The 23,958-nt window shown below is 45.1% G+C and overlaps 14 non-coding genes across 14 annotated transcripts; all 14 read left to right on the forward strand.

Moving 5' to 3' along the window:
* The first annotated feature begins 6,119 nt into the window (after window positions 1–6,119).
* LOC141160185 (U2 spliceosomal RNA) lies at window positions 6,120–6,309 on the forward strand. Its single transcript, XR_012250145.1, has one exon. It is a non-coding gene; the product is annotated as a U2 spliceosomal RNA (small nuclear RNA).
* Window positions 6,310–7,425: 1,116 nt separating this feature from the next.
* LOC141158430 (U2 spliceosomal RNA) lies at window positions 7,426–7,616 on the forward strand. The gene has a single exon (XR_012248460.1). It is a non-coding gene; the product is annotated as a U2 spliceosomal RNA (small nuclear RNA).
* A 1,124-nt stretch (window positions 7,617–8,740) lies between these two features.
* LOC141158431 (U2 spliceosomal RNA) lies at window positions 8,741–8,931 on the forward strand. The gene has a single exon (XR_012248461.1). It is a non-coding gene; the product is annotated as a U2 spliceosomal RNA (small nuclear RNA).
* Window positions 8,932–10,053: 1,122 nt separating this feature from the next.
* LOC141158433 (U2 spliceosomal RNA) lies at window positions 10,054–10,244 on the forward strand. The gene has a single exon (XR_012248462.1). It is a non-coding gene; the product is annotated as a U2 spliceosomal RNA (small nuclear RNA).
* Window positions 10,245–11,362: 1,118 nt separating this feature from the next.
* LOC141158434 (U2 spliceosomal RNA) lies at window positions 11,363–11,553 on the forward strand. Its single transcript, XR_012248463.1, has one exon. It is a non-coding gene; the product is annotated as a U2 spliceosomal RNA (small nuclear RNA).
* A 1,118-nt stretch (window positions 11,554–12,671) lies between these two features.
* Window positions 12,672–12,862, forward strand: LOC141158435 (U2 spliceosomal RNA). Its single transcript, XR_012248464.1, has one exon. It is a non-coding gene; the product is annotated as a U2 spliceosomal RNA (small nuclear RNA).
* Window positions 12,863–13,986: 1,124 nt separating this feature from the next.
* On the forward strand, window positions 13,987–14,177 carry LOC141158436 (U2 spliceosomal RNA). Its single transcript, XR_012248465.1, has one exon. It is a non-coding gene; the product is annotated as a U2 spliceosomal RNA (small nuclear RNA).
* Window positions 14,178–15,297: 1,120 nt separating this feature from the next.
* On the forward strand, window positions 15,298–15,488 carry LOC141159906 (U2 spliceosomal RNA). Its single transcript, XR_012249899.1, has one exon. It is a non-coding gene; the product is annotated as a U2 spliceosomal RNA (small nuclear RNA).
* Window positions 15,489–16,612: 1,124 nt separating this feature from the next.
* Window positions 16,613–16,803, forward strand: LOC141159515 (U2 spliceosomal RNA). Its single transcript, XR_012249521.1, has one exon. It is a non-coding gene; the product is annotated as a U2 spliceosomal RNA (small nuclear RNA).
* A 1,116-nt stretch (window positions 16,804–17,919) lies between these two features.
* On the forward strand, window positions 17,920–18,110 carry LOC141158438 (U2 spliceosomal RNA). Its single transcript, XR_012248467.1, has one exon. It is a non-coding gene; the product is annotated as a U2 spliceosomal RNA (small nuclear RNA).
* Window positions 18,111–19,229: 1,119 nt separating this feature from the next.
* Window positions 19,230–19,420, forward strand: LOC141158439 (U2 spliceosomal RNA). Its single transcript, XR_012248468.1, has one exon. It is a non-coding gene; the product is annotated as a U2 spliceosomal RNA (small nuclear RNA).
* A 1,120-nt stretch (window positions 19,421–20,540) lies between these two features.
* On the forward strand, window positions 20,541–20,731 carry LOC141158440 (U2 spliceosomal RNA). Its single transcript, XR_012248469.1, has one exon. It is a non-coding gene; the product is annotated as a U2 spliceosomal RNA (small nuclear RNA).
* Window positions 20,732–21,852: 1,121 nt separating this feature from the next.
* Window positions 21,853–22,043, forward strand: LOC141158441 (U2 spliceosomal RNA). Its single transcript, XR_012248470.1, has one exon. It is a non-coding gene; the product is annotated as a U2 spliceosomal RNA (small nuclear RNA).
* A 1,121-nt stretch (window positions 22,044–23,164) lies between these two features.
* LOC141158442 (U2 spliceosomal RNA) lies at window positions 23,165–23,355 on the forward strand. Its single transcript, XR_012248472.1, has one exon. It is a non-coding gene; the product is annotated as a U2 spliceosomal RNA (small nuclear RNA).
* Window positions 23,356–23,958: the final 603 nt, after the last annotated feature.

Consider the following 23,958-nt stretch of genomic DNA (forward strand, 5'->3'; position numbering starts at 1 on the left):
GGCTTGTTTGTCGGATTTTGGGATGGACTCTTTGGCTTTGCTTTTCTTCTCCTCATTGGATTTTTCATGTTAAAAGTTGCAGAAGCCAGATGACAAGCTCATTTTGGTTCAACTTCAGCAACTGTGCATTGCATTGCCATGTAATGTAATGCAATGCTATCTATCTAGCTCTCCCTCTATACTTCCTTTTGGATAAACAGACATATTAGGCAAGCATTTTGGAGCTTTCACCTAAATAACTACAGGTGGTGAGATAAGCTGCACAATATAATTGACCTTTCAGTATATTGTTGCACACACACCATCTATTTAGCAAATGCCCTTGTAATCAACAGCAGCCTTTTAAACTCACCTGAGCTAACAGGTATGTGAGCTGGTTACTCTGCTGCGCTTAAAATTTCTTTTTTGGTTTGCTACAATGCCTTTTCTGAAACGTTGTCTCCCTCTGCTGGAACACTGACTTCTTTCATTTAATGCCTGCAGACTATAAAAGAGAAACCAACCCAAAAAGTTTGGTTGATTAGTCTGTGGCATTCTTTTAAACTGTTGCTTATGGCGGTCTCTGTGAGCTTCTCAGTGACATTCAGCCATCCAGGTATCCCGCCTGCAGTAGACGGAATGTGGCAATGGAACGCTGGCTGCGCGTGTCATAATAGGCTCTGAGCCTTTATATACCTGCGCACAGCAGCAGCCACCTTCAGTCTGCTGCTGGACAGCCAGCAGCAGCAGCAGCAGCAGGAGAGGTAATTAATCAGCAACCCTCCTGCTAAGGGTAGACAGCTGCTCGTTCCACCCCCCCCCGCCTTAATTGGTTCTCCTCCCTTCCAACGGTGTTGAGGCGGGTGGGAACAGCCGGGGGTTGAGGGTACTGTGCTAAAAGAGGTGGAGTTATGCAGATCTAAAACGCGTGGATTGCAGCAGCAGCAAGCCGAAAAGTGCAGGCATGTGAGGGATCTAGAGGTTGACAGCATGTCTTCTTAACGGGAGTCCAGGTGGCCATCTCCACAAATGGACTTTTCAGAATCCTTGGGTGGCACCGTAGTCGGAAACCAATTTTGGTTATCGCTTCTCGGCCTTTTGGCACGATCTATCAGGTTTACCTGTGTGGTCTTGCCTGTGAGGTGCTCTTGGTACCCTTTCTCTCGGCCTGGGGGGATCGTTCCTCTTCGGAGGGACTTAACCCCCCTGCTGCTATTGGGAGGAAGGATTAGTCCGGGAGCAACGGGAAGGGATCCCATGAAGGCTTGCGCCTTTCAGAGAGAAGAGTCGGTACGTTCCTGAGTGAAGGATGCCGGCAACGCTCACATATTCATCGGGTGATGCCCGGATGCGGAACACCGTGAGGATTGAAGTTGGAGCAGGATCGAGGACGGAGAAGAACTTGGACTACATCTGCCATAGGATTCTGCTTGGAGTTCTGGAGTTTCGGCGGGAAGACATATTCTGCTTCCAGGACAATGAGTACAAGGGGACTTACACCATCACCTTCAAGAGCCAGGGATGCTGTCACCAACTCGTACAAAAGGTAAATGAGAAAAACTACTTAGATGAATTGGATGGACTAACCTTTTGTCTCTTGTATGCCTATGACGAGATCCCTATCGTGGTGCATTTCCCGAACCCCTTTGTGGAGGCTGCAGACATCTCGACCTACCTTATCCGTTATTGTGATGATCTGAGATACCTGGGCACTGTGAAGAACGCGGTAGGCTTCTGGTGCGGCAAGAGGAGGTACATGGCCCGTCTAAAGAGGGACCCAAGCGGAGTGGGAGGAATGCTACACCCTCCCTCAACATTTGTGATCGGTAAGAGCAGAGGCTACTTATTTTAACCTGGAATGCCGGTATGTTGCAGGAACTGTGGACAAATGGGTCATACCCAAACGTCCTGCACGGGCAGGAAAGTAGACCGCTGCAATAATTGCAGCTGTTACGGACATTTAATGAAGGACTGTCCCGCTGGGAGGAAATGCAATCTTTGTGGTGAGGCGGGGCACATGTTCCGAGGATGCCCCAACAGGACCAGGACCAGGACTTACGCAGAAGCTGCATCTTCTGCAGCTGAGCCGATGCGCCCGCCGGTCTTCACTGGCGGGCCGGCGTCGGAGGGCGGTTCGAAGGGCGAGAAGGCTGGGATGGAGCAGGGAGCCGGAGGCCCCTCTGGGGCGGCCCCTGCATCGAAGTCCCTTAACGATGGGCGGACCTCGCATGGACCGGAGCGGAGGGGTCCTCCTTCTGGGAGGGTATCCTCCGTGTCGATGGTTCCCGATACCGATCCTGTTGGGCTGGAGGGTGGTGCCCCTGTGCGGTTGGCTACAGGGGACCACGCAGCGATGGCCTCAGGATCTTCCAGGGCGATTAGCCAGCCAGATGAGGGGGCTTTGCTTCTAGGTGGCGAACATCAGGGAATCTGTGTTGGTGATCTTATCCTGATGGACCAGTCTCTCCCCCTGGAGGAGGTGGAGGAAGAGGAGGACTGCACCAGTGACCTAGTGGAGTCTGCCCCGAAAAAGAGACGGAATGTCGAAGCCCCAGCGTCTCCTGGAATGTGGCTGGGAACCGTGACCTACGAGGGGGCAACCGCCGGCTCACAGAATATCGAGTCATTTGGGTCCTCTAGCCCGGATGTCCTGGAGCAATTTGGCATACAGGGCTTTGAGTCAGGTGTCCTCATGGAAGATCCACCACCCTGACCTATGAATGCCCACATTAAGACTTGTCTCACTGAATGTGAGGTCATTAAAGAGCCCAGTTCGTAGGGCTGCTCTATTTAAGTACTTAGAAACCACTGACTTTGACATATGTTTATTACAGGAATGCGGGATACAACATGCACTAAATTATAATGACATCAAGACAGATTGGAGACTGGGGCCCTCCATCTGGTCTGGCTCCAATGACAACAAGTCAGCGGGGGTGGGCTTCCTCTGTCGTGGGAGAAATATTGCTATAAATACTGTCACAGAAATAGTACCAGGCAGAGTGGTTTTAGTGCATTTTAAATTTAATGGTTTTACCCTACGTGTAATGAATGTTTATGCTTCCCCTGATAAGCAAGAGAGAATTAATTTATTTGGGATATTGCCATTGTACTGTACTGGGTCATCTCCCCTGATCGTAGGGGGTGATTTTAATTGTCTTTGTGCTAGTGAACAACGAGCGGGGGGTGACCCTTTACGCAAATTGGATAAGTCATGTCATCTATTGAAAGATTTTATAACTGATTTTAAATTATGCGATGCGTGGAGGTCACTCCTGCCGACGGACCCTGGTTATACGTGGTCCGGAAGAGGGGTGTCCTCCAGGATCGATTTTATTTTCCTATCAGATGATTTTAACCCTGTAAAATGTGTTTTAACATCAAATATATTTTCTGACCATAAGGGCTTGGAGGTGCACCTAGAATACCGGGATGAACAGAGGGTCAACAGGGGCCTCTGGCGTCTAAGTACTTACCTGCTGGAGGACCCTCTGATTCGGCAAGACTTTTGTAAAGCCTATCAAGCCTGGCGGCGACAAAAACCTTCTGATGCCCCTATGGTAACCTGGTGGGAAAATTTGAAAAAAAAAGTCAGAATGTTTTTTATAAAAGCAGGGAGACGTAAAGCTAGAGAGAAAAAAAGATGTTTTAGTGATCTTAACACCAAACTACAAACACTTTTTAAATTCAAAGAGCTAGGGGTGGAGGTGGGAGATGATATTGCTGGCCTAAAAACTGAAATTCAGAACTGCATAGACACAAAGGGGAAAGAGATTATTTTTAACTCTAGAGTGCAGCACTTGGAGGAGGGGGAGAAGTGCTCTCGCTTCTTCTTCAAAAAAGTCATGGATAAAAGAGAAGTGATCACAAATCTAGAGGGTGAAACATCTATGCAGGGAATGTTGAATGCTACTTTTAACTTTTATAAGCATCTTTTTAGTAAAAAGTGTATAGATGAGTCCTTTTTATCTGATGCTCTTAATGATCTCGATTTTAAGTTAAATTTTACAGACCAGGAGTTTTTAGAACGCGATATTGTTTTAGAGGAATTATTTTATGTTTTTAAAAGTTTCTCTAAGGGTAAAGCACCTGGGTGTGACGGACTACCTGTAGAGTTTTATCTTACTTTTTGGGACATTTTAAAAGAGGACCTTTTTATGCTTTTTAAAGAAGTTTTTATTTGTGAACAGTTGCCATTTTCGTGGAGGAGAGGAGTGGTGTCTTTGATATATAAAAAAGGTGATCGCAGTACTCTAGCGAATTGGAGACCCATAACTCTCCTAAACGTCGATTACAAGGTACTTGCTAAGGTGGTTGCAAACCGGCTCAGGAATGTCATTGCCAAACTAATCCAGCCTGAGCAGGTTTGTAGTGTACCAGGCAGAAGTATTTCAGAGGTTTTAAACGTATTAAGGGATGTAATTTGGTATTCCAGAGACCGGGGTCAAAATGTAGCTCTTTTAGCCCTAGATTTTGAAAAAGCTTTCGATAGAGTCTCTCATAGATTTCTTTTTAGAGTTTTAAAAAGAATGGGTATCCCTAATATGCTTTTAAATTGTATTAAGATTTTATATAAAAATTGTTTTAGTCAAATTTCTCTTAATGGCTTTTTAACAGATGGAGTTCCCCTTGAGTCCGGAGTGAAGCAGGGATGCCCCTTGTCGCCCATCCTGTTCATCTGCGCCATGGAGCCCCTGCTGAGCGCAATAAGGAAAGACAAAGTGATTAGAGGGGTTCCTGTTCCTGGCGGAGGTGGCAGTGATGTGAGAGTCTTTGGCTACATGGATGACGTGACGGTTGTGTGCGTGGACCCTGCTTCCCTCCGGAGGGCGGTGTTGCGCATTGAATTTTTTTCCCAGGCATCCGGGTTTAAACTTAATTTAAATAAATCTGAATGTCTGACTTTGGGATCCTGGGACACCGCCCAACTCCCGCAGCTCACTATAAAACGAGACAATGTAAAAATTCTTGGAGTTGTTTTTAACGAGGAGAATGTGGGAACTCAAAGCTGGGAGAATGTCATAGAAAAAATGTCAAAGAAAATATCATTTTGGGGTTTGAGGTCCCTAACAATGCAGGGGAAAATTTTAATTATAAAATCAGTGTTGTTACCCCTCATACTGTATATAGCTATCGTGTACCCCCCCTCTGATGTTTTAATTAAAAAAATGACTAGGATGATCTTTATGTTTTTATGGAACTCCAAAATGGAAAAATTAAGGCGAGAAATAATGAGGAAGAATAAAATGAACGGCGGAAGGGATGTCCCTGACTTACATATTTATTTGTATTTAAATTATTTCTGCTTTTGTTTCAAACATTTTAATGGTAATAGTGCGCTAAGTTATTTTTTAAAATATACTTGTGGGATGATTTTTAAAAGATGGTTTAAGTTGTCGTTGAATTCCCCTGTTTTACTATGCCCCCCCAAACACCAAGCAATCTTAGAAAAGACTGTTCGATTTTATAGCCTTGGTGATTTTAAAATGGACATTTTTAAAGACCGCAAGAAGCTTTTATCTTTTCTGAGGAGGAATGAAGATGTGACCCCCATAGTAAATTTCTCAGAAGAGAGGTCGAAGCAAGTTTGGAAGAATGTCTTCGGAAAATTTTTAGCAAATGGACATAAGGACATCGCATGGATGGTGGTCCACCAGTGCCTCCCCACCAGAGAGTTTCAACACAGGAGAGGCCTGGTGGCCAGAGCAAAATGCCCCAGAGACTCATGTGTTAATGACGAAACCACCTTGCACCTTATGTGGAATTGCCCGTTTGCACAGGAACTTTGGCACAAAGTTGGGATTCTTTTAAAATGGACTTGCGGTTTAAGAGATTTTAACCATGAATATGTTTTATATGGCCTTTTTAAATGTCCGACCCCTCAACAGTATTGTATATGTTGGTGCATGATTAACTGTTTTAAAGACGCCCTTTGGAAGGCACGCAATATTTTACTTTTTAAACGTGATGCTATTTCTGTGAAGGATTGTCTTAAAATTGCTTTTAGTCAGATGTATATTTATTACTTGAGGGATGTCAAATGTATTGGGAGGAGGGATGCCAATCGTATATGGGGTTTTTATGGGTGGAATTCTGTGTTTTATTAATGTATTTGTGTTGCTGTTTTTTGATTGTAAACCATCTTTTACGCACATAATAAAATATGTTGAAACCTGATCTGTTCTTATCAGTTTAATATCTGATACGTCCCCTATCTGGGGACCATATATTAAATGGATTTTTAGAACAGGGAGATGGAAAAAGAGCTTGCTCTGTCCACTCCACGCATTGACCTGGTATTGCAGTATCTCCAGGACCGGTGCACCCCTTCTTTAATGCAGTTTCTAAAATCAGAAAGAATTGAATTCAATGCTTTTTGTTCATTTGGCTTGTTTGTCGGATTTTGGGATGGACTCTTTGGCTTTGCTTTTCTTCTCCTCATTGGATTTTTCATGTTAAAAGTTGCAGAAGCCAGATGACAAGCTCATTTTGGTTCAACTTCAGCAACTGTGCATTGCATTGCCATGTAATGTAATGCAATGCTATCTATCTAGCTCTCCCTCTATACTTCCTTTTGGATAAACAGACATATTAGGCAAGCATTTTGGAGCTTTCACCTAAATAACTACAGGTGGTGAGATAAGCTGCACAATATAATTGACCTTTCAGTATATTGTTGCACACACACCATCTATTTAGCAAATGCCCTTGTTATCAACAGCAGCCTTTTAAACTCACCTGAGCTAACAGGTATGTGAGCTGGTTACTCTGCTGCGCTTAAAATTTCTTTTTTGGTTTGCTACAATGCCTTTTCTGAAACGTTGTCTCCCTCTGCTGGAACACTGACTTTTTTCATTTAATGCCTGCAGACTATAAAAGAGAAACCAACCCAAAAAGTTTGGTTGATTAGTCTGTGGCATTCTTTTAAACTGTTGCTTATGGCGGTCTCTGTGAGCTTCTCAGTGACATTCAGCCATCCAGGTATCCCGCCTGCAGTAGACGGAATGTGGCAATGGAACGCTGGCTGCGCGTGTCATAATAGGCTCTGAGCCTTTATATACCTGCGCACAGCAGCAGCCACCTTCAGTCTGCTGCTGGACAGCCAGCAGCAGCAGCAGCAGGAGAGGTAATTAATCAGCAACCCTCCTGCTAAGGGTAGACAGCTGCTCGTTCCACCCCCCCCCCCGCCTTAATTGGTTCTCCTCCCTTCCAACGGTGTTGAGGCGGGTGGGAACAGCCGGGGGTTGAGGGTACTGTGCTAAAAGAGGTGGAGTTATGCAGATCTAAAACGCGTGGATTGCAGCAGCAGCAAGCCGAAAAGTGCAGGCATGTGAGGGATCTAGAGGTTGACAGCATGTCTTCTTAACGGGAGTCCAGGTGGCCATCTCCACAAATGGACTTTTCAGAATCCTTGGGTGGCACCGTAGTCGGAAACCAATTCTGGTTATCGCTTCTCGGCCTTTTGGCTAAGATCAAGTGTAGTATCTGTTCTTATCAGTTTAATATCTGATACGTCCCCTATCTGGGGACCATATATTAAATGGATTTTTAGAACAGGGAGATGGAAAAAGAGCTTGCTCTGTCCACTCCACGCATTGACCTGGTATTGCAGTATCTCCAGGACCGGTGCACCCCTTCTTTAATGCAGTTTCTAAAATCAGAAAGAATTGAATTCAATGCTTTTTGTTCATTTGGCTTGTTTGTCGGATTTTGGGATGGACTCTTTGGCTTTGCTTTTCTTCTCCTCATTGGATTTTTCATGTTAAAAGTTGCAGAAGCCAGATGACAAGCTCATTTTGGTTCAACTTCAGCAACTGTGCATTGCATTGCCATGTAATGTAATGCAATGCTATCTATCTAGCTCTCCCTCTATACTTCCTTTTGGATAAACAGACATATTAGGCAAGCATTTTGGAGCTTTCACCTAAATAACTACAGGTGGTGAGATAAGCTGCACAATATAATTGACCTTTCAGTATATTGTTGCACACACACCATCTATTTAGCAAATGCCCTTGTTATCAACAGCAGCCTTTTAAACTCACCTGAGCTAACAGGTATGTGAGCTGGTTACTCTGCTGCGCTTAAAATTTCTTTTTTGGTTTGCTACAATGCCTTTTCTGAAACGTTGTCTCCCTCTGCTGGAACACTGACTTCTTTCATTTAATGCCTGCAGACTATAAAAGAGGAACCAACCCAAAAAGTTTGGTTGATTAGTCTGTGGCATTCTTTTAAACTGTTGCTTATGGCGGTCTCTGTGAGCTTCTCAGTGACATTCAGCCATCCAGGTATCCCGCCTGCAGTAGACGGAATGTGGCAATGGAACGCTGGCTGCGCGTGTCATAATAGGCTCTGAGCCTTTATATACCTGCGCACAGCAGCAGCCACCTTCAGTCTGCTGCTGGACAGCCAGCAGCAGCAGCAGCAGCAGGAGAGGTAATTAATCAGCAACCCTCCTGCTAAGGGTAGACAGCTGCTCGTTCCACCCCCCCCCACCCCCCGCCTTAATTGGTTCTCCTCCCTTCCAACGGTGTTGAGGCGGGTGGGAATAGCCGGGGGTTGAGGGTACTGTGCTAAAAGAGGTGGAGTTATGCAGATCTAAAACGCGTGGATTGCAGCAGCAGCAAGCCGAAAAGTGCAGGCATGTGAGGGATCTAGAGGTTGACAGCATGTCTTCTTAACGGGAGTCCAGGTGGCCATCTCCACAAATGGACTTTTCAGAATCCTTGGGTGGCACCGTAGTCGGAAACCAATTCTGGTTATCGCTTCTCGGCCTTTTGGCTAAGATCAAGTGTAGTATCTGTTCTTATCAGTTTAATATCTGATACGTCCCCTATCTGGGGACCATATATTAAATGGATTTTTAGAACAGGGAGATGGAAAAAGAGCTTGCTCTGTCCACTCCACGCATTGACCTGGTATTGCAGTATCTCCAGGACCGGTGCACCCCTTCTTTAATGCAGTTTCTAAAATCAGAAAGAATTGAATTCAATGCTTTTTGTTCATTTGGCTTGTTTGTCGGATTTTGGGATGGACTCTTTGGCTTTGCTTTTCTTCTCCTCATTGGATTTTTCATGTTAAAAGTTGCAGAAGCCAGATGACAAGCTCATTTTGGTTCAACTTCAGCAACTGTGCATTGCATTGCCATGTAATGTAATGCAATGCTATCTATCTAGCTCTCCCTCTATACTTCCTTTTGGATAAACAGACATATTAGGCAAGCATTTTGGAGCTTTCACCTAAATAACTACAGGTGGTGAGATAAGCTGCACAATATAATTGACCTTTCAGTATATTGTTGCACACACACCATCTATTTAGCAAATGCCCTTGTTATCAACAGCAGCCTTTTAAACTCACCTGAGCTAACAGGTATGTGAGCTGGTTACTCTGCTGCGCTTAAAATTTCTTTTTTGGTTTGCTACAATGCCTTTTCTGAAACGTTGTCTCCCTCTGCTGGAACACTGACTTCTTTCATTTAATGCCTGCAGACTATAAAAGAGGAACCAACCCAAAAAGTTTGGTTGATTAGTCTGTGGCATTCTTTTAAACTGTTGCTTATGGCGGTCTCTGTGAGCTTCTCAGTGACATTCAGCCATCCAGGTATCCCGCCTGCAGTAGACGGAATGTGGCAATGGAACGCTGGCTGCGCGTGTCATAATAGGCTCTGAGCCTTTATATACCTGCGCACAGCAGCAGCCACCTTCAGTCTGCTGCTGGACAGCCAGCAGCAGCAGCAGCAGGAGAGGTAATTAATCAGCAACCCTCCTGCTAAGGGTAGACAGCTGCTCGTTCCACCCCCCCCCCACCCCCCGCCTTAATTGGTTCTCCTCCCTTCCAACGGTGTTGAGGCGGGTGGGAACAGCCGGGGGTTGAGGGTACTGTGCTAAAAGAGGTGGAGTTATGCAGATCTAAAACGCGTGGATTGCAGCAGCAGCAAGCCGAAAAGTGCAGGCATGTGAGGGATCTAGAGGTTGACAGCATGTCTTCTTAACGGGAGTCCAGGTGGCCATCTCCACAAATGGACTTTTCAGAATCCTTGGGTGGCACCGTAGTCGGAAACCAATTCTGGTTATCGCTTCTCGGCCTTTTGGCTAAGATCAAGTGTAGTATCTGTTCTTATCAGTTTAATATCTGATACGTCCCCTATCTGGGGACCATATATTAAATGGATTTTTAGAACAGGGAGATGGAAAAAGAGCTTGCTCTGTCCACTCCACGCATTGACCTGGTATTGCAGTATCTCCAGGACCGGTGCACCCCTTCTTTAATGCAGTTTCTAAAATCAGAAAGAATTGAATTCAATGCTTTTTGTTCATTTGGCTTGTTTGTCGGATTTTGGGATGGACTCTTTGGCTTTGCTTTTCTTCTCCTCATTGGATTTTTCATGTTAAAAGTTGCAGAAGCCAGATGACAAGCTCATTTTGGTTCAACTTCAGCAACTGTGCATTGCATTGCCATGTAATGTAATGCAATGCTATCTATCTAGCTCTCCCTCTATACTTCCTTTTGGATAAACAGACATATTAGGCAAGCATTTTGGAGCTTTCACCTAAATAACTACAGGTGGTGAGATAAGCTGCACAATATAATTGACCTTTCAGTATATTGTTGCACACACACCATCTATTTAACAAATGCCCTTGTTATCAACAGCAGCCTTTTAAACTCACCTGAGCTAACAGGTATGTGAGCTGGTTACTCTGCTGCGCTTAAAATTTCTTTTTTGGTTTGCTACAATGCCTTTTCTGAAACGTTGTCTCCCTCTGCTGGAACACTGACTTCTTTCATTTAATGCCTGCAGACTATAAAAGAGAAACCAACCCAAAAAGTTTGGTTGATTAGTCTGTGGCATTCTTTTAAACTGTTGCTTATGGCGGTCTCTGTGAGCTTCTCAGTGACATTCAGCCATCCAGGTATCCCGCCTGCAGTAGACGGAATGTGGCAATGGAACGCTGGCTGCGCGTGTCATAATAGGCTCTGAGCCTTTATATACCTGCGCACAGCAGCAGCCACCTTCAGTCTGCTGCTGGACAGCCAGCAGCAGCAGCAGCAGCAGGAGAGGTAATTAATCAGCAACCCTCCTGCTAAGGGTAGACAGCTGCTCGTTCCACCCCCCCCCCGCCTTAATTGGTTCTCCTCCCTTCCAACGGTGTTGAGGCGGGTGGGAACAGCCGGGGGTTTAGGGTACTGTGCTAAAAGAGGTGGAGTTATGCAGATCTAAAACGCGTGGATTGCAGCAGCAGCAAGCCGAAAAGTGCAGGCATGTGAGGGATCTAGAGGTTGACAGCATGTCTTCTTAACGGGAGTCCAGGTGGCCATCTCCACAAATGGACTTTTCAGAATCCTTGGGTGGCACCGTAGTCGGAAACCAATTCTGGTTATCGCTTCTCGGCCTTTTGGCTAAGATCAAGTGTAGTATCTGTTCTTATCAGTTTAATATCTGATACGTCCCCTATCTGGGGACCATATATTAAATGGATTTTTAGAACAGGGAGATGGAAAAAGAGCTTGCTCTGTCCACTCCACGCATTGACCTGGTATTGCAGTATCTCCAGGACCGGTGCACCCCTTCTTTAATGCAGTTTCTAAAATCAGAAAGAATTGAATTCAATGCTTTTTGTTCATTTGGCTTGTTTGTCGGATTTTGGGATGGACTCTTTGGCTTTGCTTTTCTTCTCCTCATTGGATTTTTCATGTTAAAAGTTGCAGAAGCCAGATGACAAGCTCATTTTGGTTCAACTTCAGCAACTGTGCATTGCATTGCCATGTAATGTAATGCAATGCTATCTATCTAGCTCTCCCTCTATACTTCCTTTTGGATAAACAGACATATTAGGCAAGCATTTTGGAGCTTTCACCTAAATAACTACAGGTGGTGAGATAAGCTGCACAATATAATTGACCTTTCAGTATATTGTTGCACACACACCATCTATTTAGCAAATGCCCTTGTTATCAACAGCAGCCTTTTAAACTCACCTGAGCTAACAGGTATGTGAGCTGGTTACTCTGCTGCGCTTAAAATTTCTTTTTTGGTTTGCTACAATGCCTTTTCTGAAACGTTGTCTCCCTCTGCTGGAACACTGACTTCTTTCATTTAATGCCTGCAGACTATAAAAGAGAAACCAACCCAAAAAGTTTGGTTGATTAGTCTGTGGCATTCTTTTAAACTGTTGCTTATGGCGGTCTCTGTGAGCTTCTCAGTGACATTCAGCCATCCAGGTATCCCACCTGCAGTAGACGGAATGTGGCAATGGAACGCTGGCTGCGCGTGTCATAATAGGCTCTGAGCCTTTATATACCTGCGCACAGCAGCAGCCACCTTCAGTCTGCTGCTGGACAGCCAGCAGCAGCAGCAGCAGCAGGAGAGGTAATTAATCAGCAACCCTCCTGCTAAGGGTAGACAGCTGCTCGTTCCACCCCCCCCCCGCCTTAATTGGTTCTCCTCCCTTCCAACGGTGTTGAGGCGGGTGGGAACAGCCGGGGGTTGAGGGTACTGTGCTAAAAGAGGTGGAGTTATGCAGATCTAAAACGCGTGGATTGCAGCAGCAGCAAGCCGAAAAGTGCAGGCATGTGAGGGATCTAGAGGTTGACAGCATGTCTTCTTAACGGGAGTCCAGGTGGCCATCTCCACAAATGGACTTTTCAGAATCCTTGGGTGGCACCGTAGTCGGAAACCAATTCTGGTTATCGCTTCTCGGCCTTTTGGCTAAGATCAAGTGTAGTATCTGTTCTTATCAGTTTAATATCTGATACGTCCCCTATCTGGGGACCATATATTAAATGGATTTTTAGAACAGGGAGATGGAAAAAGAGCTTGCTCTGTCCACTCCACGCATTGACCTGGTATTGCAGTATCTCCAGGACCGGTGCACCCCTTCTTTAATGCAGTTTCTAAAATCAGAAAGAATTGAATTCAATGCTTTTTGTTCATTTGGCTTGTTTGTCGGATTTTGGGATGGACTCTTTGGCTTTGCTTTTCTTCTCCTCATTGGATTTTTCATGTTAAAAGTTGCAGAAGCCAGATGACAAGCTCATTTTGGTTCAACTTCAGCAACTGTGCATTGCATTGCCATGTAATGTAATGCAATGCTATCTATCTAGCTCTCCCTCTATACTTCCTTTTGGATAAACAGACATATTAGGCAAGCATTTTGGAGCTTTCACCTAAATAACTACAGGTGGTGAGATAAGCTGCACAATATAATTGACCTTTCAGTATATTGTTGCACACACACCATCTATTTAGCAAATGCCCTTGTTATCAACAGCAGCCTTTTAAACTCACCTGAGCTAACAGGTATGTGAGCTGGTTACTCTGCTGCGCTTAAAATTTCTTTTTTGGTTTGCTACAATGCCTTTTCTGAAACGTTGTCTCCCTCTGCTGGAACACTGACTTCTTTCATTTAATGCCTGCAGACTATAAAAGAGAAACCAACCCAAAAAGTTTGGTTGATTAGTCTGTGGCATTCTTTTAAACTGTTGCTTATGGCGGTCTCTGTGAGCTTCTCAGTGACATTCAGCCATCCAGGTATCACGCCTGCAGTAGACGGAATGTGGCAATGGAACGCTGGCTGCGCGTGTCATAATAGGCTCTGAGCCTTTATATACCTGCGCACAGCAGCAGCCACCTTCAGTCTGCTGCTGGACAGCCAGCAGCAGCAGCAGCAGCAGGAGAGGTAATTAATCAGCAACCCTCCTGCTAAGGGTAGACAGCTGCTCGTTCCACCCCCCCCCACCCCCCGCCTTAATTGGTTCTCCTCCCTTCCAACGGTGTTGAGGCGGGTGGGAACAGCCGGGGGTTGAGGGTACTGTGCTAAAAGAGGTGGAGTTATGCAGATCTAAAACGCGTGGATTGCAGCAGCAGCAAGCCGAAAAGTGCAGGCATGTGAGGGATCTAGAGGTTGACAGCATGTCTTCTTAACGGGAGTCCAGGTGGCCATCTCCACAAATGGACTTTTCAGAATCCTTGGGTGGCACCGTAGTCGGAAACCAATTCTGGTTATCGCTTCTCGGCCTTTTGGCTAAGATCAAGTGTAGTATCTGTTCTTATCAGTTTAATATCTGATACGTCCCCTATCTGGGGACCATATATTAAATGGATTTTTAGAACAGGGAGATGGAAAAAGAGCTTGCTCTGTCCACTCCACGCATTGACCTGGTATTGCAGTATCTCCAGGACCGGTGCACCCCTTCTTTAATGCAGTTTCTAAAATCAGAAAGAATTGAATTCAATGCTTTTTGTTCATTTGGCTTGTTTGTCGGATTTTGGGATGGACTCTTTGGCTTTGCTTTTCTTCTCCTCATTGGATTTTTCATGTTAAAAGTTGCAGAAGCCAGATGACAAGCTCATTTTGGTTCAACTTCAGCATCTGTGCATTGCATTGCCATGTAATGTAATGCAATGCTATCTATCTAGCTCTCCCTCTATACTTCCTTTTGGATAAACAGACATATTAGGCAAGCATTTTGGAGCTTTCACCTAAATAACTACAGGTGGTGAGATAAGCTGCACAATATAATTGACCTTTCAGTATATTGTTGCACACACACCATCTATTTAGCAAATGCCCTTGTAATCAACAGCAGCCTTTTAAACTCACCTGAGCTAACAGGTATGTGAGCTGGTTACTCTGCTGCGCTTAAAATTTCTTTTTTGGTTTGCTACAATGCCTTTTCTGAAACGTTGTCTCCCTCTGCTGGAACACTGACTTCTTTCATTTAATGCCTGCAGACTATAAAAGAGAAACCAACCCAAAAAGTTTGGTTGATTAGTCTGTGGCATTCTTTTAAACTGTTGCTTATGGCGGTCTCTGTGAGCTTCTCAGTGACATTCAGCCATCCAGGTATCCCGCCTGCAGTAGACGGAATGTGGCAATGGAACGCTGGCTGCGCGTGTCATAATAGGCTCTGAGCCTTTATATACCTGCGCACAGCAGCAGCCACCTTCAGTCTGCTGCTGGACAGCCAGCAGCAGCAGCAGCAGGAGAGGTAATTAATCAGCAACCCTCCTGCTAAGGGTAGACAGCTGCTCGTTCCACCCCCCCCCCCCCCCGCCTTAATTGGTTCTCCTCCCTTCCAACGGTGTTGAGGCGGGTGGGAACAGCCGGGGGTTGAGGGTACTGTGCTAAAAGAGGTGGAGTTATGCAGATCTAAAACGCGTGGATTGCAGCAGCAGCAAGCCGAAAAGTGCAGGCATGTGAGGGATCTAGAGGTTGACAGCATGTCTTCTTAACGGGAGTCCAGGTGGCCATCTCCACAAATGGACTTTTCAGAATCCTTGGGTGGCACCGTAGTCGGAAACCAATTCTGGTTATCGCTTCTCGGCCTTTTGGCTAAGATCAAGTGTAGTATCTGTTCTTATCAGTTTAATATCTGATACGTCCCCTATCTGTGGACCATATATTAAATGGATTTTTAGAACAGGGAGATGGAAAAAGAGCTTGCTCTGTCCACTCCACGCATTGACCTGGTATTGCAGTATCTCCAGGACCGGTGCACCCCTTCTTTAATGCAGTTTCTAAAATCAGAAAGAATTGAATTCAATGCTTTTTGTTCATTTGGCTTGTTTGTCGGATTTTGGGATGGACTCTTTGGCTTTGCTTTTCTTCTCCTCATTGGATTTTTCATGTTAAAAGTTGCAGAAGCCAGATGACAAGCTCATTTTGGTTCAACTTCAGCAACTGTGCATTGCATTTCCATGTAATGTAATGCAATGCTATCTATCTAGCTCTCCCTCTATACTTCCTTTTGGATAAACAGACATATTAGGCAAGCATTTTGGAGCTTTCACCTAAATAACTACAGGTGGTGAGATAAGCTGCACAATATAATTGACCTTTCAGTATATTGTTGCACACACACCATCTATTTAGCAAAGGCCCTTGTTATCAACAGCAGCCTTTTAAACTCACCTGAGCTAACAGGTATGTGAGCTGGTTACTCTGCTGCGCTTAAAATTTCTTTTTTGGTTTGCTACAATGCCTTTTCTGAAACGTTGTCTCCCTCTGCTGGAACACTGACTTCTTTCATTTAATGCCTGCAGACTATAAAAGAGAAACCAACCCAAAAAGTTTGGTTGATTAGTCTGTGGCATTCTTTTAAACTGTTGCTTATGGCGGTCTCTGTGAGCTTCTCAGTGACATTCAGCCATCCAGGTATCCCGCCTGCAGTAGACGGAATGTGGCAATGGAACGCTGGCTGCGCGTGTCATAATTGGCTCTGAGCCTTTATATACCTGCGCACAGCAGCAGCCACCTTCAGTCTGCTGCTGGACAGCCAGCAGCAGCAGCAGCAGCAGGAGAGGTAATTAATCAGCAACCCTCCTGCTAAGGGTAGACAGCTGCTCGTTCCACCCCCCCCCACCCCCCGCCTTAATTGGTTCTCCTCCCTTCCAACGGTGTTGAGGCGGGTGGGAACAGCCGGGGGTTGAGGGTACTGTGCTAAAAGAGGTGGAGTTATGCAGATCTAAAACGCGTGGATTGCAGCAGCAGCAAGCCGAAAAGTGCAGGCATGTGAGGGATCTAGAGGTTGACAGCATGTCTTCTTAACGGGAGTCCAGGTGGCCATCTCCACAAATGGACTTTTCAGAATCCTTGGGTGGCACCGTAGTCGGAAACCAATTCTGGTTATCGCTTCTAGGCCTTTTGGCTAAGATCAAGTGTAGTATCTGTTCTTATCAGTTTAATATCTGATACGTCCCCTATCTGGGGACCATATATTAAATGGATTTTTAGAACAGGGAGATGGAAAAAGAGCTTGCTCTGTCCACTCCACGCATTGACCTGGTATTGCAGTATCTCCAGGACCGGTGCACCCCTTCTTTAATGCAGTTTCTAAAATCAGAAAGAATTGAATTCAATGCTTTTTGTTCATTTGGCTTGTTTGTCGGATTTTGGGATGGACTCTTTGGCTTTGCTTTTCTTCTCCTCATTGGATTTTTCATGTTAAAAGTTGCAGAAGCCAGATGACAAGCTCATTTTGGTTCAACTTCAGCAACTGTGCATTGCATTGCCATGTAATGTAATGCAATGCTATCTATCTAGCTCTCCCTCTATACTTCCTTTTGGATAAACAGACATATTAGGCAAGCATTTTGGAGTTTTCACCTAAATAACTACAGGTGGTGAGATAAGCTGCACAATATAATTGACCTTTCAGTATATTGTTGCACACACACCATCTATTTAGCAAATGCCCTTGTTATCAACAGCAGCCTTTTAAACTCACCTGAGCTAACAGGTATGTGAGCTGGTTACTCTGCTGCGCTTAAAATTTCTTTTTTGGTTTGCTACAATGCCTTTTCTGAAACGTTGTCTCCCTCTGCTTGAACACTGACTTCTTTCATTTAATGCCTGCAGACTATAAAAGAGAAACCAACCCAAAAAGTTTGGTTGATTAGTCTGTGGCATTCTTTTAAACTGTTGCTTATGGCGGTCTCTGTGAGCTTCTCAGTGACATTCAGCCATCCAGGTATCCCGCCTGCAGTAGACGGAATGTGGCAATGGAACGCTGGCTGCGCGTGTCATAATAGGCTCTGAGCCTTTATATACCTGCGCACAGCAGCAGCCACCTTCAGTCTGCTGCTGGACAGCCAGCAGCAGCAGCAGCAGGAGAGGTAATTAATCAGCAACCCTCCTGCTAAGGGTAGACAGCTGCTCGTTCCACCCCCCCCCCCGCCTTAATTGGTTCTCCTCCCTTCCAACGGTGTTGAGGCGGGTGGGAACAGCCGGGGGTTGAGGGTACTGTGCTAAAAGAGGTGGAGTTATGCAGATCTAAAACGCGTGGATTGCAGCAGCAGCAAGCCGAAAAGTGCAGGCATGTGAGGGATCTAGAGGTTGACAGCATGTCTTCTTAACGGGAGTCCAGGTGGCCATCTCCACAAATGGACTTTTCAGAATCCTTGGGTGGCACCGTAGTCGGAAACCAATTCTGGTTATCGCTTCTCGGCCTTTTGGCTAAGATCAAGTGTAGTATCTGTTCTTATCAGTTTAATATCTGATACGTCCCCTATCTGGGGACCATATATTAAATGGATTTTTAGAACAGGGAGATGGAAAAAGAGCTTGCTCTGTCCACTCCACGCATTGACCTGGTATTGCAGTATCTCCAGGACCGGTGCACCCCTTCTTTAATGCAGTTTCTAAAATCAGAAAGAATTGAATTCAATGCTTTTTGTTCATTTGGCTTGTTTGTCGGATTTTGGGATGGACTCTTTGGCTTTGCTTTTCTTCTCCTCATTGGATTTTTCATGTTAAAAGTTGCAGAAGCCAGATGACAAGCTCATTTTGGTTCAACTTCAGCAACTGTGCATTGCATTGCCATGTAATGTAATGCAATGCTATCTATCTAGCTCTCCCTCTATACTTCCTTTTGGATAAACAGACATATTAGGCAAGCATTTTGGAGCTTTCACCTAAATAACTACAGGTGGTGAGATAAGCTGCACAATATAATTGACCTTTCAGTATATTGTTGCACACACACCATCTATTTAGCAAATGCCCTTGTTATCAACAGCAGCCTTTTAAACTCACCTGAGCTAACAGGTATGTGAGCTGGTTACTCTGCTGCACTTAAAATTTCTTTTTTGGTTTGCTACAATGCCTTTTCTGAAACGTTGTCTCCCTCTGCTGGAACACTGACTTCTTTCATTTAATGCCTGCAGACTATAAAAGAGGAACCAACCCAAAAAGTTTGGTTGATTAGTCTGTGGCATTCTTTTAAACTGTTGCTTATGGCGGTCTCTGTGAGCTTCTCAGTGACATTCAGCCATCCAGGTATCCCGCCTGCAGTAGACGGAATGTGGCAATGGAACGCTGGCTGCGCGTGTCATAATAGGCTCTGAGACTTTATATACCTGCGCACAGCAGCAGCCACCTTCAGTCTGCTGCTGGACAGCCAGCAGCAGCAGCAGCAGCAGGAGAGGTAATTAATCAGCAACCCTCCTGCTAAGGGTAGACAGCTGCTCGTTCCACCCCCCCCCCCGCCTTAATTGGTTCTCCTCCCTTCCAACGGTGTTGAGGCGGGTGGGAACAGCCGGGGGTTGAGGGTACTGTGCTAAAAGAGGTGGAGTTATGCAGATCTAAAACGCGTGGATTGCAGCAGCAGCAAGCCGAAAAGTGCAGGCATGTGAGGGATCTAGAGGTTGACAGCATGTCTTCTTAACGGGAGTCCAGGTGGCCATCTCCACAAATGGACTTTTCAGAATCCTTGGGTGGCACCGTAGTCGGAAACCAATTCTGGTTATCGCTTCTCGGCCTTTTGGCTAAGATCAAGTGTAGTATCTGTTCTTATCAGTTTAATATCTGATACGTCCCCTATCTGGGGACCATATATTAAATGGATTTTTAGAACAGGGAGATGGAAAAAGAGCTTGCTCTGTCCACTCCACGCATTGACCTGGTATTGCAGTATCTCCAGGACCGGTGCACCCCTTCTTTAATGCAGTTTCTAAAATCAGAAAGAATTGAATTCAATGCTTTTTGTTCATTTGGCTTGTTTGTCGGATTTTGGGATGGACTCTTTGGCTTTGCTTTTCTTCTCCTCATTGGATTTTTCATGTTAAAAGTTGCAGAAGCCAGATGACAAGCTCATTTTGGTTCAACTTCAGCAACTGTGCATTGCATTGCCATGTAATGTAATGCAATGCTATCTATCTAGCTCTCCCTCTATACTTCCTTTTGGATAAACAGACATATTAGGCAAGCATTTTGGAGCTTTCACCTAAATAACTACAGGTGGTGAGATAAGCTGCACAATATAATTGACCTTTCAGTATATTGTTGCACACACACCATCTATTTAGCAAATGCCCTTGTTATCAACAGCAGCCTTTTAAACTCACCTGAGCTAACAGGTATGTGAGCTGGTTACTCTGCTGCGCTTAAAATTTCTTTTTTGGTTTGCTACAATGCCTTTTCTGAAACGTTGTCTCCCTCTGCTGGAACACTGACTTCTTTCATTTAATGCCTGCAGACTATAAAAGAGAAACCAACCCAAAAAGTTTGGTTGATTAGTCTGTGGCATTCTTTTAAACTGTTGCTTATGGCGGTCTCTGTGAGCTTCTCAGTGACATTCAGCCATCCAGGTATCCCGCCTGCAGTAGACGGAATGTGGCAATGGAACGCTGGCTGCGCGTGTCATAATAGGCTCTGAGCCTTTATATACCTGCGCACAGCAGCAGCCACCTTCAGTCTGCTGCTGGACAGCCAGCAGCAGCAGCAGCAGCAGGAGAGGTAATTAATCAGCAACCCTCCTGCTAAGGGTAGACAGCTGCTCGTTCCACCCCCCCCCCCCGCCTTAATTGGTTCTCCTCCCTTCCAACGGTGTTGAGGCGGGTGGGAACAGCCGGGGGTTGAGGGTACTGTGCTAAAAGAGGTGGAGTTATGCAGATCTAAAACGCGTGGATTGCAGCAGCAGCAAGCCGAAAAGTGCAGGCATGTGAGGGATCTAGAGGTTGACAGCATGTCTTCTTAACGGGAGTCCAGGTGGCCATCTCCACAAATGGACTTTTCAGAATCCTTGGGTGGCACCGTAGTCGGAAACCAATTCTGGTTATCGCTTCTCGGCCTTTTGGCTAAGATCAAGTGTAGTATCTGTTCTTATCAGTTTAATATCTGATACGTCCCCTATCTGGGGACCATATATTAAATGGATTTTTAGAACAGGGAGATGGAAAAAGAGCTTGCTCTGTCCACTCCACGCATTGACCTGGTATTGCAGTATCTCCAGGACCGGTGCACCCCTTCTTTAATGCAGTTTCTAAAATCAGAAAGAATTGAATTCAATGCTTTTTGTTCATTTGGCTTGTTTGTCGGATTTTGGGATGGACTCTTTGGCTTTGCTTTTCTTCTCCTCATTGGATTTTTCATGTTAAAAGTTGCAGAAGCCAGATGACAAGCTCATTTTGGTTCAACTTCAGCAACTGTGCATTGCATTGCCATGTAATGTAATGCAATGCTATCTATCTAGCTCTCCCTCTATACTTCCTTTTGGATAAACAGACATATTAGGCAAGCATTTTGGAGCTTTCACCTAAATAACTACAGGTGGTGAGATAAGCTGCACAATATAATTGACCTTTCAGTATATTGTTGCACACACACCATCTATTTAGCAAATGCCCTTGTTATCAACAGCAGCCTTTTAAACTCACCTGAGCTAACAGGTATGTGAGCTGGTTACTCTACTGCGCTTAAAATTTCTTTTTTGGTTTGCTACAATGCCTTTTCTGAAACGTTGTCTCCCTCTGCTGGAACACTGACTTCTTTCTTTTAATGCCTGCAGACTGTAAAAGAGAAACCAACCCAAAAAGTTTGGTTGATTAGTCTGTGGCATTCTTTTAAACTGTTGCTTATGGCGGACTCTGTGAGCTTCTCAGTGACATTCAGCCATCCAGGTATCCCGCCTGCAGTAGACGGAATGTGGCAATGGAACGCTGGCTGCGCGTGTCATAATAGGCTCTGAGCCTTTATATACCTGCGCACAGCAGCAGCCACCTTCAGTCTGCTGCTGGACAGCCAGCAGCAGCAGCAGCAGCAGGAGAGGTAATTAATCAGCAACCCTCCTGCTAAGGGTAGACAGCTGCTCGTTCCACCCCCCCCCCCCCGCCTTAATTGGTTCTCCTCCCTTCCAACGGTGTTGAGGCGGGTGGGAACAGCCGGGGGTTGAGGATACTGTGCTAAAAGAGGTGGAGTTATGCAGATCTAAAACGCGTGGATTGCAGCAGCAGCAAGCCGAAAAGTGCAGGCATGTGAGGGATCTAGAGGTTGACAGCATGTCTTCTTAACGGGAGTCCAGGTGGCCATCTCCACAAATGGACTTTTCAGAATCCTTGGGTGGCACCGTAGTCGGAAACCAATTCTGGTTATCGCTTCTCGGCCTTTTGGCTAAGATCAAGTGTAGTATCTGTTCTTATCAGTTTAATATCTGATACGTCCCCTATCTGGGGACCATATATTAAATGGATTTTTAGAACAGGGAGATGGAAAAAGAGCTTGCTCTGTCCACTCCACGCATTGACCTGGTATTGCAGTATCTCCAGGACCGGTGCACCCCTTCTTTAATGCAGTTTCTAAAATCAGAAAGAATTGAATTCAATGCTTTTTGTTCATTTGGCTTGTTTGTCGGATTTTGGGATGGACTCTTTGGCTTTGCTTTTCTTCTCCTCATTGGATTTTTCATGTTAAAAGTTGCAGAAGCCAGATGACAAGCTCATTTTGGTTCAACTTCAGCAACTGTGCATTGCATTGCCATGTAATGTAATGCAATGCTATCTATCTAGCTCTCCCTCTATACTTCCTTTTGGATAAACAGACATATTAGGCAAGCATTTTGGAGCTTTCACCTAAATAACTACAGGTGGTGAGATAAGCTGCACAATATAATTGACCTTTCAGTATATTGTTGCACACACACCATCTATTTAGCAAATGCCCTTGTTATCAACAGCAGCCTTTTAAACTCACCTGAGCTAACAGGTATGTGAGCTGGTTACTCTGCTGCGCTTAAAATTTCTTTTTTGGTTTGCTACAATGCCTTTTCTGAAACGTTGTCTCCCTCTGCTGGAACACTGACTTCTTTCATTTAATGCCTGCAGACTATAAAAGAGAAACCAACCCAAAAAGTTTGGTTGATTAGTCTGTGGCATTCTTTTAAACTGTTGCTTATGGCGGTCTCTGTGAGCTTCTCAGTGACATTCAGCCATCCAGGTATCCCGCCTGCAGTAGACGGAATGTGGCAATGGAACGCTGGCTGCGCGTGTCATAATAGGCTCTGAGCCTTTATATACCTGCGCACAGCAGCAGCCACCTTCAGTCTGCTGCTGGACAGCCAGCAGCAGCAGCAGCAGCAGCAGGAGAGGTAATTAATCAGCAACCCTCCTGCTAAGGGTAGACAGCTGCTCGTTCCACCCCCCCCCCCCCTTAATTGGTTCTCCTCCCTTCCAACGGTGTTGAGGCGGGTGGGAACAGCTGGGGGTTGAGGGTACTGTGCTAAAAGAGGTGGAGTTATGCAGATCTAAAACGCGTGGATTGCAGCAGCAGCAAGCCGAAAAGTGCAGGCATGTGAGGGATCTAGAGGTTGACAGCATGTCTTCTTAATGGGAGTCCAGGTGGCCATCTCCACAAATGGACTTTTCAGAATCCTTGGGTGGCACCGTAGTCGGAAACCAATTCTGGTTATCGCTTCTCGGCCTTTTGGCTAAGATCAAGTGTAGTATCTGTTCTTATCAGTTTAATATCTGATACGTCCCCTATCTGGGGACCATATATTAAATGGATTTTTAGAACAGGGAGATGGAAAAAGAGCTTGCTCTGTCCACTCCACGCATTGACCTGGTATTGCAGTATCTCCAGGACCGGTGCACCCCTTCTTTAATGCAGTTTCTAAAATCAGAAAGAATTGAATTCAATGCTTTTTGTTCATTTGGCTTGTTTGTCGGATTTTGGGATGGACTCTTTGGCTTTGCTTTTCTTCTCCTCATTGGATTTTTCATGTTAAAAGTTGCAGAAGCCAGATGACAAGCTCATTTTGGTTCAACTTCAGCAACTGTGCATTGCATTGCCATGTAATGTAATGCAATGCTATCTATCTAGCTCTCCCTCTATACTTCCTTTTGGATAAACAGACATATTAGGCAAGCATTTTGGAGCTTTCACCTAAATAACTACAGGTGGTGAGATAAGCTGCACAATATAATTGACCTTTCAGTATATTGTTGCACACACACCATCTATTTAGCAAATGCCCTTGTTATCAACAGCAGCCTTTTAAACTCACCTGAGCTAACAGGTATGTGAGCTGGTTACTCTGCTGCGCTTAAAATTTCTTTTTTGGTTTGCTACAATGCCTTTTCTGAAACGTTGTCTCCCTCTGCTGGAACACTGACTTCTTTCATTTAATGCCTGCAGACTGTAAAAGAGAAACCAACCCAAAAAGTTTGGTTGATTAGTCTGTGGCATTCTTTTAAACTGT

This window comes from Phyllobates terribilis, unplaced genomic scaffold (assembly GCF_046119375.1).
Source record: "Phyllobates terribilis strain yellow unplaced genomic scaffold, ASM4611937v1 Scaffold_8__6_contigs__length_399053987, whole genome shotgun sequence".
Taxonomy (NCBI): domain Eukaryota; kingdom Metazoa; phylum Chordata; class Amphibia; order Anura; family Dendrobatidae; genus Phyllobates; species Phyllobates terribilis.